The sequence below is a fragment of the Mesoplodon bidens genome (assembly GCF_964165515.1).
Source record: "Mesoplodon bidens genome assembly, contig: HAP1_SCAFFOLD_386, whole genome shotgun sequence".
NCBI lineage: Eukaryota > Metazoa > Chordata > Mammalia > Artiodactyla > Ziphiidae > Mesoplodon > Mesoplodon bidens.
This window is the reverse complement of record NW_027671521.1, coordinates 232,128-247,248: the sequence shown is the minus strand read 5'-3', so window position 1 is coordinate 247,248 and position 15,121 is coordinate 232,128. Positions and strand designations below refer to the sequence as shown.

General features: G+C 33.7%; 1 long non-coding RNA gene across 3 annotated transcripts in view; it reads right to left on the bottom strand.

Annotated features, from left to right (window-relative positions):
• Positions 1 to 15,121, bottom strand: part of LOC308611269 — a 52,419-nt gene that overhangs the window by 13,007 nt on the left and 24,291 nt on the right. For 2 of the 3 annotated variants that reach the window (XR_014014818.1, XR_014014820.1), the window contains exons 2-3: positions 4,800 to 5,020; positions 3,189 to 3,277 (exon numbers count right to left, since the gene is read on the bottom strand). This is a non-coding gene — a long non-coding RNA (uncharacterized lncRNA). The remainder of the gene's footprint in view (positions 1 to 3,188; positions 3,278 to 4,799; positions 5,021 to 15,121) is intronic. The other variant, XR_014014819.1, reaches the window with a different exon arrangement.

The window sequence follows — 15,121 nt, the reverse complement described above, 5'->3', positions numbered from 1 at the left end:
TCAGGAAGCCAAGAGAGTCCAAAAGAAAATGACAAACAACAGAAATTGCTTTCATTTTCTAGTGTTTGGAAAAACATAAAAATAGGTTTAAGTTTTTCAAACATACTTAGATTTCATGAGATTTTACTTGGTTTATAATCAATATGATAAGATGCATATATATGTATATAGAATCATCATTCATTTTAAATTGGAAATAATGTGTATCCCCATGGCTGATCTGCAAACTGTCCATAATAAGAACCAAGCTTATGTCCTCCTAAGTCTTTTGTAGCCCCATTTTAACACATTTTCTGAAAGTTATTTCACTTCAACCACTCTAGATACTTTCTAAAAAAACAATAGATGACTTTTTAAAATTTTCCTTTCAAAATGAAAATATTAAAATATGCTACAAATTGGTGCAATAATGGAAGCTACAACTTACCATGCAAGTTTGTTTGTAATTGAGCAAAATATGTTCCAATAATTTTTGCACTGTATTTGCCTTTCTCTCTGTAATTACTAACCCTTTTTCTTTCACTATGGAATGTGAATTTTGATTTCTCATCTTCAAATTTGCCTTTAAATACATTTCTACCCTTATTTTTCTTCCATCTGGAAGCTAAGTTTTCAAGAGAAAATTTGTTGCCACAAATATTGAATGTCTTCACATTAGGAATAATTCTAATGCAACTACTTTGTACTTGGAAATGTGCCACTGTGTTTAGGAAGGCTAAACACATACTTTTGGGTAAGTTCAAAAAAGATTACTCCAATGATTCAACCAAGTATATTTCAAGCATATTGATAAGAAATTTCAAACTAATTGTGTGTGATAGCCATCAATTAAAGACGTAAAATGAATGCCTGCTATTTTAAAACATAGTTAAGCCAAGGAAAAGCTGTGCATAACTAGCATGTTCTGTAAAGATAATTGGCTCACTAACTAAATTCTAACAGCCCATTCACATTTCTAGATTTTAATTGAAGAATGGATGGAAATAGTAAGGTGAGCTCATTGCCCAATACACATAAGCATGGGACAATTTTAATTTCTGCAGAGATGCCCATATTGTGTGAAATCTTCTTAATATTGTGATGGAATACAGTGAATCATGCTGTGAAAGAAGCACACATTTGTTGTACGTGTGTTCACACACACACACACAAACACACAGATACACACACATTTCTTTTCTCTCCTCTCTATTCTCATTTCAGTCCCATTTTTCCTCTTCTTAGATAACTGGTATCATGAATTGAATATAAATACTTTGAATCCATGCTTGAACTTTTTACTATATGCAAATGAATCCATGAAAAACACATGATTGCTTTGAGTTTTAAAAATTTGTAGACATGTCATCATGCCAAATATGTAATCTTAAAAATCATTTATCATGTATATAATTAATTATTTTGAGTGAAGTATTGCATTGCATCTTAAAAATAGTTTATATATGTCTTTTGTAAGCAGCATAAACTGGAATTTTTAAATTTATTTTTATTGTCTCTGTGATCAAATGTATTGTTATTATTGATCTATTTCTCCTTTATTTTTCCATGTTTTATCCCTCCCGGTACTAACTTCGTTTAAACACATTTTTCATTCTCTTTTTATGGTCTACCTTTTTATGAATCATATATGAAGTATTCATTATTAGTGTTTTCTGAAAAATTTGACATATATTTCTAACTTGAAAAAGTCTAAAACTAATTATCTCATCTTCCTCCTAAGCAGTTCACGGACCCCTCAAATTTTAAATCTGATCTCCAGTATTTCAGTATATTATCTAGTGTTTTAGTTTTACTTTGTACATACCCCCATTGGCTATTATTTTTTACACTCAACCGTTATTCAGATTCATTCCAACATTACAAATTTCTTTGCTGGTCACTGTTCAGTGCACCTTCCTACTTCTTTTTATTATGCTTATTTTCTTTCTTACTGAAGAACATTCTTTGTACAATGGTCTCCAATCTTGCCTAAAACACATGAGAATTATGTGAGAACTTTTTAAAGCTCCCATTATTGAAACACCGCCTAGATCACTGGTTAAAAAAAAAAAATCTCCAAGTATTGGCTTCAGGCATCAGAATATTTTTTAATGCCTTCAGACAATTCCAATAGCTGCTGCTACTGCTTTAGTCATTTTGTTGTTGTGGTTGTTACAGTTTGTGGGTGGTAATTCCTCTTTGTCTATGAATGAAAATTTCTTTACTTCTTGTTCTTGAGTAGTTTTTTAAAATGAGGTGTAGAATTTTAATTTGGACAGCTATATGTGCTCAGTACTTTGAAGATATTATTCTATTGTTTTCCAGCATCTACCTGTTTTCTGATAAGACAACAGCATCTACCTGTTTTCTGATAAGACAACAGATATTTAAAGCCAGCCCTCAAAAACAAGGCTTATTATTTCCAGGGCCCCCTTGAATTTCTTGGTTTCAACTCCTCCTCACTATTCTAATGTTGAATTTGTTTTTTCTCCTTAAATCCTGAGACTGGGGATCCCCCCCCCCATTTTTTGTAAGCTTGTTCATTTTCTTTTTATGTGTTGCTACATGTAAAAGCAACATATAAAAGAAAACACAAGTATAACAAACTGTGTGTTCAGATTGCAAGAAAGGATTCTCAATATCAGTTCAGCCTATCCTATTGACTGAAAGCATTTACCTTGTTTCTTTTACAACTAACTTGAATATTATGAGTCTTACATCTAATATACAGTACTCTTCACCCTTCTTGGAACGTCTATGCTCAATAAGGACATTAGTTGATTTGTCACTAATATTGCTTTCCCTACATGTGAGTGCATTCAGAGTTCTATCCTGTCCCATATACATAGCATAATCTTATATTTTGTATCTAACTGGCATCAGTTTTCCTTTTTTTTTTCGATTTACTTTTAAGGTTTACTTTTAGCAGGACTGTACTGAAACACTCTTACACCTTAATAGATCTAATTGTCTGGACTTAAAATCATAGATTTCTCTATCACAGGGGCATTTGTCTGTACAGATACTGATTTCTGTTCTCTGCACATGTTTTCATGTTATATGCCCAGTGTAATATGAAGCGAGTTAATTTATTGTGTTGCATATAGTAAAGAATCCAGCAGAATAATGTTATTTAGGGGTCTTTTTTCATTATTTCTATGAATAACAACAACATCAACAATAATGGTAATAGAAAAGATAATTTCTACCTATAGCAAGTCTCAGTTTTTTCTTAAATGCAGTAGAAGGCCCTTCACACTCTATTTGTCAGCTTGGCTTCAGGTTTTCATATTGTTGGCTAGAAGACAGATAAAGGGGATTATGGACAGAACTGAGCCTGGTTTCTGCTAATCTCCAACTTGAATTCTTTCAAGGGTTGCAAAATATGATTCAAGTATTTCACAGGCCTTTATAACCTTTGTCATCTGTCTGGTATATGTGCCATCATGGGTGGATTTGGAACTGACATTTTATATCTCTGATCTCAACTGTATAAATATTTGTTTAGACTGACTATCAACATAGAACACAGACATTCTCTTCTGATGTATGGATGATAGAATAGTCCTTAACTGGGCCCCTAAGGATGGGGCAGGCACAAACTAACAGAGGGCAATGAGGCAAATTTTCAATGAACTCAGATTTTATATTTTCCTTTAGGTAAAAGAGTGGTTGCTTCTATACCAAAAAACTATTTCTTATAATTTGGGTTACATTAAAAATATCTCAAATATACAACCGTTTATCTGAATCTATAATAGTGACTTGGTTTTCTCAAATACATTATATATGGAGTCCTTTAGACTGGAATTAAATTAATCATGGTTGTTATTTTTTTTTTTTCTATAGACTTCCCAGCTATTTTCCCCTAGGAAAACTCTCTTAAATAATCAAGAGAAATATTTTAGGCAACATTATGTAAATCATCACCCTTATTAGATGAATTAATATTCTTGAAGTTATAGCTCATTTCATGGAAATCAGATTAACCTGATGTTATGGGCATTGTCATTTATCAGTAAGTTATTTGTTAATATGCTCAGTATGTGACATAAAATATGTAACTTTAATAAGAGAATGGATCACCTCAAATAATTTAGCAAATCTTGAAAATGATAAGGATTAAAATTGTGGATGTATAAAGGACACAGAAGCTTGGAGAACTTTAAAACCATCTATTTCTCTCCTGTTTCCCTCACACAAGGAAATGAAGGCTGACACTTTAGCATGGTTTGGAAATCCTTCTAAAAATTATCTGACTTTCTCTTAGAATTAACAAGTAATTTAAAGTTTTAAGAACTGCAGAACTGATCACATGAATTACCATAATTTAGTCAAGAATTTTTTTGAATATCCACCTTTTGACAAACATTGTACATATATATATACCAGGTTGTAGAGATGAATAAAATCATCCTTAGTCTCAAATAACTGAAAGAAAAATCCCCCAATATTAGTGAATACTGAGGAATTAAGGATGATGCTATGAGAAAATTTTTATAATGTGAAATTTATTAAGTTAAATAAAATATTGTGCTTTTGAGATTAGAATGACTTGGTTTTGTTGTAATGATACTGATGATAGACAGTGGTTGTATTTTGCAGAAGTTTTATGGGAGCAAAATAAAAACTTGATAATGTGATATAAATTTGGTCCCCCAAGGCGATTTTTATTGTTATTTCTATTGGTGTTGTTAATGAGAGAAATTTCTGTGAGCTATTAGAAAAAAAATGTGGATATCAATATCTAATCAAAAAGAAGGACAAAATAATGGATAATTAGAGAATATATATAACCAGTAAGTTAAAAATATACTCACATGCTAAGGAAGCACAGTGGTGGAAGTTTTGCTCATCATAAACTTTAACAGTGAGTAGAAGGTATCTTGGTGTCTTGGGTGTGGGAAGATATGCTAACAACCAGTGATAGATCCGTTGTAAAATTTGGAACTGTTCCTTTGGTATTAAATTTCACTTAAGACCTGTGCTTCTGGACAGGATGGAGTAACAGGAACTGGATTTACTCTCCTGGCTTAAACTGCTAAAAGTAAAAAAATATATATATATTAAACAATACTTTTAGACATTGAACAACAAACAGCACAAGATAACGGTTGTATAAAGCTGTTAATTATAATGATAACCCATAAAAACCAGTGGCATAATGTTTTGTGTAATACAGTTAAATGTTGGTGTTTGAACAAGTCCCTGGTCACCTATGAAAAACAAAGGTGGATTCTCTTTTCATATTTATTAACAAAATGAATTTCATAGGGATGCAGTATTTAAATATGTTAAAATACTACAATTACTAGAAGAAAACATTTTTGTTTTATTTAATAAAAGTTAATTTTTAAAATTTTTTATATTTTTATGTGTTGCATTTATTGCTTTAAGATTATACAAATATGTTTTGATATAATTTAATACATGCAGCATCAACTAGAGTATTCAGTACACAGAGTATTCAATGGGTATAGGCTTAGTAGTGGGACCAAATTAGCCCTAGACTAAATTGTTTCACTTGCAGCCTAATAAGGCTTACAAGGAAGCCTCAAAATGATCAAACTATTTCTTAACTACCTCTTTGAGCAAAGTTACAAATATTTACAAAAATACAAATACGCCCTGCAAACAGTAAAGTAAAATTCACAATATCTGACATGCAATCTAGAATTACTAGGGATGCAAAGACGAAGGAAAATATAACCCATAACAAGGAGAAAAATTAATTAATGAAAACAGACTGAAAAATGGTACAATCAGTAAACAAAGACATTCAAACAGTTATTATAACTAATTTTCATAGGTTCAAAAAGTTTAAAGGAAAGCGTCAACATCTTAAATAGACATACAGAGGATATAAAAATAACCCAAATTGAGTTCCTAGAGATGAAAAATATAGTTTCTGAGATGAAAAATAAACTGGATGGGATTAAAAGAGATGAGGCAATGCAGAAGCAAAGATTGACCTCCCTGCAAAAGCAAAATTTTGTTATGATAATCTGTCCCACTGAGTAGTCCAAATATAAAGTCTGAAATGCAAAATGCCAGCTTGGTCATCTTTTTCCATTTCAAGTTTGCTTTACCCTTTCTGGTTTGTGCTTCCAAAAATAATTAAAGTATAAAATTATGAAAATTGTATTCAATGGTATTAAAATTAAGCATCTATCCATTTTATGGATTGCCCTGCATAATGCAAATATCTAAAATCTAAATATTATGTGTATATATACATATATGTATACATACATATATGGATATATATCTCACTAGCAGAATGAAAAGAAAATATGAAAGTACAACACAAGTTGTGGAGGAATATAGTAAACGAAAGTAAAATGATAGTATTTTTGTTTTTAGATATAGTTCCCCTACGCAGTGGAAAAAGGATATACGGATTAGCATATTTTATTTTCTGAGAAGCATGAATCAATTTAAAAGATGAATTTAAAGAATCATTAATTTAAATACATAATCAGTCTTCAATTTTTTTGTTACTGACAACATCCCCTTTAAGATTTTCAAAATGCTGAAAGGTGGGATTCCAAGATTTTTAGTTGCTATAGAAGCAATTATTAGCAAATCCTTTCTTCTAATCTCATTACAGAAAATAGTGCCCTTTGTGCCCAGAGAACTCCCATTAGAACAGATAGCTAGTGGGAAGCAGCCACATAGCACAGGGAGATCAGCTGGGTGCTTTGTGACCGCCTAGAGGGGTGGGATAGGGAGGGTGGGAGGGAGGGAGACGCAAGAGGGAAGTGATATGGGAACATGTGTATATGTATAACTGATTCACTTTGTTATAAAGCAGAAACTAACACACCACTGTAAAGCAATTATACTCCAATAAAGATGTTAAAAAAAAAAAAAAGGAACTGCATTTCGGAGCAGCTCAGAACATAGGGTGTACCACTCTGGAGCTATCCGACATTTCCTGTGTCTGATTAAATATTGTGTATATATGCTATGTATTTATATCTCCATCTAAATATACATCTGTATCTCCTAAAATACTCTCTCACATATAATGAAGTCACAGTTTCCAGATAGTTGTTCTGGTAGTCATTAGACAAAATATAGTCTCATTTATTTAAAAAATGTGAAATGAGAGAAATGTATGAAAAACTTGATCCATCTTCTGACTGAATTTGTGGTATTGGTACCTTCAGAAGAGGAAATAATTAATTTATTGTAAATTATTTTATTCCTCATTTATTAGAGAGGAAATTTATAAACTGAAACTGTTAGGGCTTAAAGGGTTTTTTTCCAGAAGATAATATCTGTGGTTCTCACCTTACACTGAGCAGTATATCACTAGTAAACAATCAGACAAATAGGTACATTATTAAGTTATTTTATTTTCACCTGGCTTTTTAATACTATCATCTGATATACATCATATTAATTGACACTGCAATTTCTTCCTTGATTTGTATATTTTTTTCTACAAACACTTTGCATTCCAACTTCCACGTATCTGATTTACTCATCCCTGTGATGGTCTTCATCTTCAGACATCTTGCTGTCTGGGCTGTTCAACCCTGTGACAGTAAAAGCACACTCACTAGGGACTAGGAGTTTGAGAAGGACTTAGAAAATTGTTTGGAACCTGAAAAAAAGGGCTCCAGAATATGAAAACAAATCTGCAAAATGGAGATCAAAACTTGTGTAATTAATATTTTCAACTAATATTACTACAACAGCAATGTTACTCAGCTTTCATATAGTTATCTCTAAATTATATTGGATATGTGACTTGGGCACATTTTAATGCATTTGATAACATTTAGGGTAAAGCTTCTAAAAGGGCAATTGCCTAGGACTGAGGAAGGTTTAAAAATGGCCCTGCACAGAATGAACTAGAAGTGACTTCAATGGGAGGCTGAGGCAGAGATGCTGGACCCGGAGAGTGACAGAGCAGGCGTACATTGGAGAGAGCTTTCCTATATAGGAGAGCCAAGAATGTGTTACTTATTGAGGGGGGAGCATGAAGGTAGTGGACCCTATAATGAGAATCCTAGGATTGCTCCTAGATTTCTAACTTGGATAAATGACAGGACGGTACTCTTTGGTGAATACTAAAGGAACAGCAACAGCAGCAAAAGTCTAAGAATGGAACTTTAACATATCACAATGCCACCTTTAAAGTAAATTTGGCATTCTTCCCGTTTTGAATGAATGAAAATACATTAATTAAAGACATACACGGGCTTCCCTGGTGGCGCAGTGGTTGAGAGTCCGCCTGCCGATGCAAGGGACACGGATTCGTGCCCCGGTTTGGGAAGATCCCACATGCCGCGGAGCGGCTGGGTCCATGCGCCATGGCCGCTGAGCCTGCGCATCCGGAGCCTGTGCTTCGCAACGGGAGAGGCCACAGCAGTGAGAAGCCCGCGTACCACACACACAAAAAAAAGACATACACGTTCACACACCTGCTAATATCTGCTCTTCTGCAATCGTGTTTTCTGTATAGTGTCTAAATATCTATTCCAGTTGAAGTAGTGCTTAAACACTTCAATAGGCCTCTTTTCAGCCAAAAAGAAAAACTGTCTATGACTGTTTCAACATATTTTAAATATATGTATAATCATTGCCAACTTGTCTGCTTTGCAGATTCTAGTTTCCTATACAATATTTAATATCTCCCTTTATTGAAAATGTCATTGCTCAGTATTATGATTGTTTTTCATTTTGATTATATGTCTGAATATTAGAATTATTGATTAATCTCTTTATTAATGGAATAATCTCAGCACAATGTTCAATACACTTCTTCTCTACCATTATTATATGTTATTTTAAAGATTTTCCATACAGTTACTTTAAATGGGATTTTCAGATTTTTCAGGCTTTTTGAAGTCAGCAGGATAGGCTCCAGTGAGTAAAAGAAATGCTGAAGAACAACAATATGAATTAAACAAATTTAAGTAGTTAAGAAAGCACTAATCTAGTCATTGAGAAATGTATACTAATATTTACATAGTATGTATATATAAATCAATAGTTTCTAAATGAGATAATCTACTGAACAAAATATCTTAAAATATGAATGAAAAGATGTTGTAAAATCTCTATATGATTAAAGTACAAAAATTTTTATAAGCTTGGAAGATAAATAATAAGTGCATTTTTGTCTGGGAGACAAGTTGTTATCTGGGAAACCTCAAGACATTTTGTAGATTATTGAAATCACTTTACTATCAATCTTGAGCATTTCTCCTATCAACTCTATAATTAGTATTGGAAATTACCATGATGACTCTATTTCACTATCAGGAACATTGAAGAAACTATTTCAAGTGCTAAACATTGGTTTTAACAAATAAAAAACAATTCATCTGAAGAAGATGTTACAATGAGCTGAGGAATTAAAAGATCTCAAAGTAGAGAAATTTCACTGACTGCAGTATAAACAACTTGAGGGTAGAGAGTGTCTGTTTTTCCTGTTTGCCCTCCAAATTTGGGAACAGTTTTATATGCACGGTGCAGGGTAATAAGCAAATGTTTAACAAATGAAAAGTACTGAATTCATTACCTTGTGGTACAAATTAGGATTTCTTTTGTACTGTAACTAGAAGATTTTAACTTCAGCATTATGAATTATTAATGTCTTTATCTGATTCCCAGTTCTGTGTCAACCAAACTTATTTGAGTGATAATTAGAGGACTTCATGTTTATCCTATCTTCTAGGATTTCACTTTTGCATATCTGTTAATTCATAATTTTGACATTTTTATAGCACAACCAAAGACTATAAAAACACATAGAGCAAGCACTTGCCAAAGAACTCTAAATAAAACACATCTCAGATATGAAATTAGATCCATGCTTGGTTCTACTTCTAGGTGCTTCATCTAAAGAGAGACGTGCAACACTGCTGCATGAATTAATCACCTAGGGTGACTTTTAAACCTACCAACAGCTGGCCCCTCTATCATATCTGATTTTATTCAATAGTCTAAGTGATAATAATTTCTGGATCAAGAACTTTATTTTACTGGTTGTAAAGGTGGGCACATGCACACGCACACAATCCCCAGTGCTTTTAAAAATTGTGGGACAGAATTAATCATAACTATTGAGTTTAAATGCCATTTATCAACTTATTAAAGTGCAAGCATGCAGGGAAAATAAGCTAAAGACAAGACTTTCCTTTTTCAATTTATTTTTTAAAAGTCTTGTAGAAATCTTTATGAAATTAACACAAAATGGTGGTACCAAAAATCTTTTTGCTTTGTTTACTCCCTAGTCTGTGGCAATGTAAAGAGTGGAAGTTAACCCGGAATTTAAGTTAAGGAAAGCTATATTGTATTAAGTTTAGCCAAAATTCTCTAACTTGCCCTATTTTTTCAAATAAATAAACTTTCTATTCTCTTCCCTCTCTCCTCATCTCCCTTAAGGTATGTCAACTCTAACCCCGCCCCCCCAAACACACACCTTGTTGCCTCTGATATTATCTCCTCTACTAGAGGCGCTTTTGTACTTATTGCTACATGATAGTTCAACAATAAAATGTGATAAATGCAGGCAAAGGTGTTTCAAGAAAGAAGGTAAATGTCCTTACACATTTTCAACATAGAAACAAAAAGTTTACAAAACAGCAAAATTAAAAAAAATAGTTATAGATAAAGTTTGCAGATAATGTTGTCATCCCTCTTAAAAGAAGAGGGATAAGGCACAGAAGAAATGTAGTGTTGAGGACAATGAAAATCAGCAGTTATTGAAATCTATTTATGCTGCATTCAATGGATTTAGAAGACAGAGGCTTGAGTGCTGTCGTTATTACTTGTTTGCCATTTGATGGTGGGCAAAATATTTAATTTCATTGGGTTTCTCTTTCTAAGCCTCTAAAATGTGGATTCCCAGGCTAAGAAAATATTTCAAATCTTTTCTAGGTCTAAAAGTCACAGACCTTAGTGTACCCTTTCTAAAGGCCACATTTTCACAAAAGATAGCATTCTTGTAAAACACCTTTATAGAAAGAAAAAGCTATAGTTAGAAAGCCCACTCAGTGTCCAGGGTTTTCTGAAGTCGTACTGCTGTTTGTAACCAGGTGTAGGCCAGTAGGACAACACATTTGCTTTAATAACTGTCCAGATTTCTTGGAGTTAAAGATAAGTCTTTCATTATTCTAAGTGTTGACCTAAGAAATTATTGAAAATAAGAATTGTTCTAATTTACTTCTTGAATTGCCCAGTTCTTACATGGCCTGACACGAAAGGCGATTTAAAAGATTGCATTTAAGTTTGGACATATAGCCTTCATCCTGCTGTTTCATCACAGACCTCTTACAAGATAAACACGTGCAACCATTTTGAGTTTCTGAATGGGAGTGCTCCTTATAGTATTTTCCCCTTATAAATTTCTTGCCAACTTACTCCAATTTGAATGCAGGTAGAAATTTATAAATTTCTCCAAGAACTTATTTTTATTTTTATGAATCTTACTGATTTTGTGTTAATACCGAGGACTTTATCAAATTCATAGACATTTGATAGAATAAAAAGCAAAAGCATAATTCGGAAAAATCCAAAAACCTCAAATAGAAAATAAGATGCTAAGTTGTTAGTAACAGAAATTAGCACAAATAGACTGAAAAACTGACCACCATTGTAAACTGAGCTTTTAACTATGGCAGTCGCCAGGAAAAGGAGGGTTACTCCTCTTTTTTTTGCCTTCTTTTAACAATCTCGAAAATTAAAGAAAGATTGAAATGACAATAAAAATAATTTATTTCCCAAACCATTTGAGAGTAGTTGCTAACACAATGCAATGTCTCCCCCAAATCCTCTAGTATTTCCTACAAACACACATCCAAATATAATCATGAAAATAAGGAAATTAACACTGACACATGACCACAGAGCTACTAATCCTCAGACCCCTTTCAAGTTTTGTCAATTATCCCCATCATGTCCTTCATAATAAAAGGATCATCCCAGTGTCACATGTTGCATCTAGTTGTCCTGTCTCTTTAGTTTTTTAATCTGGAAAATATTCTCAGGCTTCCCTTGAATCTCATGAACTACAAAGTTTTAAAGAATATGGATCAGTTATTTTGTAGGATTTAGCTGTTTGTATTTGTCTCATGATTATTCAGGATATGTGTAGTTGGCAGGAATAACACAGTGGTGAAGCTCTGTTCTTCTCACTGCTTCCTATCAAACAATTTTGGCAAACTTTTAACCTGTAACCTTACTGGAATATCATGTGTCTCATTTGATTAAGGTGTATCACCCAGTCTTCTCCATTGTAAAGTTATTTTTTTCTCCTTCATTATTAATAATTTTTGTGGTAAGGCACTTTGTAATTATGTAAATATCCTGTTCCTCATCAAACATAATTTACTCAATTTAATTATTTAAATCAGTATGAACTCATAGACTCCTATTTTATTCAATTGACTATAATACCTTTCTGCCATTATTTATTTTGAGGCTGAGATTGTTCAAGATTTGTCCAGTGGAAACCCCTTCAGTTTGGCTTCTATATCGTTTGATGTTTCCCAATTATTCTGTGATATCTCCCTTCTTTTTTTTTTAACATCTTTATTGGAGTATACTTGTTTTACAATGGTGTGTTAGTTTCTGCTTTATAACAAAGTGAATCAGTTATACATGTATCCTCATATCTCTTCCCTCTTGCATCGCTCTCCTTCCCACCATCCCAATCCCACCCCTCTAGGTCACAAAGCACCGAACTGATCTCCCTGTGCTATGCGGCTGCTTCCCACTAGCTATCTATTTTACGTTTGCTAGTGTATATATGTCGATGCCACTCTCTCACTTTGTCACAGCTTATCCTTCCCCCTCCCCATATCCTTAAGTCCATTCTCTAGTAGGTCTGTGTCTTTATTCCCATCTTACCCCTAGGTTCTTCATGACTTTTTTTTTTTTTAGATTCCATATATATGTGTTAGCATACGGTATTTGTCTTTCTCTTTCTGACTTACTTCACTCTGTATGACAGACTCTAGGTCCATCCACCTCACTACAAATAACTCAATTTCGCTTCTTTTTATGGCTGATCCCTTACTTCTTGAAACAATAATATGTTCTAGGGTCATCTTATATTTTCCCTGTAGCGGTTCTAGAATCAGCCATTTCTCCAAAGACCTTTAGTTCCTTCAGTTGGAGAGCTGTATTTAGAAACCAAGATCTGGACACTAGGTGTATTCATTGCTCTTGGGAAGCAGTGGTCCCAGGTACTCTCAATAGGCAGAGCTAGGAGATTTGTGTACATATATACATACACACATATGAAAACACATATTCATAACCATTTACACATATTCACAAACACATTCATAAACATATGCATACATATAGTCTATGTTTTTTCTATAATGTCTCTATATTGAAAATCATGTGTTCACATTAACATCCTCCATTCCCTTTCAACACCCTTTCATTCTAGTTTTTGCCCTTTTCATATTTTAACTCCCTCCACAGATATTAAAATAACACTGATTACCATATTCTTAATATCCTTAATTATTTGATCAATCTTCCTGTATTTAAGTAAATTCTTGTAGCTGCCACTTTCCCATCCGCATATTTTCTCCACCTGGCACGGGTTAGGACAATCTGTACACAGTGGTTGCCAAGGCCACTTCTTCATGTGGATGCCCTTTCACACGAATCAGACTTCAGCAGTCAACTCCAGGCTCCCTTATGCAGACATCCTCTCCCCTTTCTCAGACTCTGAGACCCAATGCCAAGTCATTTGGTTCCTTGAATGCCCACCTCCCCCATGCTGACAAAGGGTTATTTTACCTCACTTAATGGACTAATTTGTTCAAGAAGGGAAGGGATCACAACACTATAAAGCAGTTATACTCCAATAAAGATATAAAAAAAAAGGGAAGGGACAAGGAAGAGGATGAAGAAAGGGAGGTGGACAGGGATGAACAGGTATCTTTCCTTTCTAAACAATATTTGAAGAGGCCCTTCATTTAGAAGTTGCAAAGACATTATGAAGTAGCAGCTGAAGAACTGAAACAATGACATATATTTACACATCTGTATCCCTACATCTATGACACACAATGTACACCTAATTTTATAGCAACCAAAATATAATTTAACAAAACTTATGATGCTTAGCCATACACTTTAATACTCAGCAACTTAAAAAGATGTGCAGTGCCATTTGGCTGTTAACTATCATCCATTTATATGAATGGATGTGTAAAACTCCTAGCCAAGAGTGTTTGGGATAGCGTCTCTACTGATCCTTACTGGATCCTCTTCTTCTTTTGTCACTCTTTTCAGTCATTTGTTGATTCTCGATTGTATCTCATTGGTGACTTGCATGACCATTGGTAATTATATCTGGGCAAATACCCCAGCTTGGTGTCTCTCAAAGGGCTGACTGAAAACCACCTGCAACAGAATCAACTGTGGTACTAGATAAAATTCAGGTCCACAGGCCCTGTTCTGATTTCCTGCTCAGAAGCTCTTTAGAGAGTAATGAGTATTTGGAAAATACCTTAGCTAATTCTCACACATTAACACTGAAACCATGGTGGAGTTTGCATGTCTACAATTCCTCAAAGTTCACGGTTTAAAACACATAGGTCTCACCAACTACAGTTCTTTTATTTTAGCTTCATCAATTCACATTTGTTATTTAACCAACTTGGAAATTGCCAGATGTGTGAATAGCCGCCAAAGTAAAATGTATCTATCTTTTGCAAAAATGTCTTCTACCAAATGTCTCTACAAAATGAAATGTAAATACCTTCTAAGATCTTGCTTGGAGGAATCTTACAGATTTTTTAAATCTTCCAGGTTTTAGGGAATAGCAAGTGCAAAGGCCCTGATGTTGGGAAAGCCACTGCAGAAAGAAAATCTGGATGTGTGTGTGAGAGAAGAGTAGTAGTAAACGAGCTTGGAGAGTAGGGCAGAAGAAATACTGAATAAAGCATGTGGGACAGGTAAAAAGTTTAATTTTTATTCTAAAGTGATGGGAACAGGTTTTGGGAAATAATGTGATATGATTCATGTTTTTTTGTGATTATTCTGGCTATTGTATTGGTTATAGACTATAAGGATTGGGGCAAGAGGGGAGGAAGCAAGGAGGTTGTGGAAGAGGCTGCCTATTGCATTAGATGAGGCAAGCAATGATGGCTTGGAG